We start from the raw sequence: 1,384 nt of genomic DNA, 5'->3' as shown, positions 1-1,384 counted from the left end.
AAATGGTTAAGGTCTTAGAGGGAGTGAGCTGGAAGGATGGGTGGTGGCTTGCTGAGAATGAGGTGCTGGAGGAAAAGGCTGAGCTGGTGAAGTGTAACACAGTTTTTTAAAACTTCAGCTCTTAGAAAGGAAAACATTAGTGCGTGAGAAATGAATCCTGCAGGTCACCACCGACCTTTTACTTTTTCTATTGACTTTGGATTTGGAAATAGCAATATTCATCAGTACATACTGGCCACTTAACTTTATGTTTTACTTTTGAGTAGCAAAGTAGTAGACTATAAACATATATACATACAAAAATACATGTATAAAGTGATGATGGGAGAAGTATTCATTAGTAGAAACTGAAACAAAAGAAGTGGGAAAATACTGGCCATGAGGAGGTCACAAAGAAAGAGTAGAAGCCAAAACCTTGGACAAAATATTAAAGAATTGGAAGGGTACAGTATTAGAAAATATCTTCAGGGATATTAAAATAATCAGAAATAGTGTTAGACAGAGTGCTCTTGGAGCACACATCTTTTAAGGAATGAGAAGGATTGCAGTATTAGAAAATGTCTTCAGGGATATTAAAATAATCAGGAGTCAGAAATAGTGTTGGACAGAGTGATCTTAGAGCATAAATCTTTAAGGAGAATTATCCCTGCAGTTGATAGCCAACATAAGGGAAGGGATGGTGGAGTCTGGGGACATCAGTTTCAAAGGTAATGTTTACAGAGGAGGAAGAGAGAACACTCTAGAAGAGGCAATACAGAGTGAGCAGAAAAGCTACCACCTCCGGGTTCAGGGGTACAGAAGAACCAGGTTTCAGGTAAGAAACAATTGAAGACACTGAGAAGCTAGGTAGTTTGTCCTGCCTCCTGATGGGTGGAATCCCTTCGTGCCATCCTAAAAGTGTGAAAACTTCTAGCCCCACACTTACAGTTCAATCTGCCCTTACTAACAGACAAGAGAGGTCTTTCTCGGCTTTCTTTGCATTCAACACAAAGGCGTCCTTGGTGCCTTTTTCTAAAAGTAAGAAAAGGACTCATGCTGAGGAACCAAGTCCAGAGGCAAGTAAAGAGATGTCAGGGTTCTTTAGGGAGTGAGCAGAACATGGTAAACAGTTGGCAGGTCCTGGGCTGAGGAGGGATGCGTGGAGGACAGGAAGGTGTACCAACACTAGAATGTTAAAAGACGTCTGGACCCCCTGGGCTCACGGGCAGGTGGATAGCGGGGGCGAGATTTACTTCAGGCGAAGAATTTGATTTTTGGAAGCTAACTGCAAAGTTAATGCGCACTCCAGTGACTGCGGTGTCTCTTTTATTCGGAGGCTTCCAACTCTAAGCAATGAGCTAACGAGTTAACACTTGCGGCCTGGTTGTGCCAGAAAGGCTGTGCT

Source organism: Echinops telfairi, unplaced genomic scaffold, assembly GCF_000313985.2.
Source record: "Echinops telfairi isolate 266 unplaced genomic scaffold, ASM31398v2 ScPeMD7_140;HRSCAF=443, whole genome shotgun sequence".
Lineage (NCBI taxonomy): Eukaryota > Metazoa > Chordata > Mammalia > Afrosoricida > Tenrecidae > Echinops > Echinops telfairi.
Note: the sequence above shows the minus strand (reverse complement) of the source record.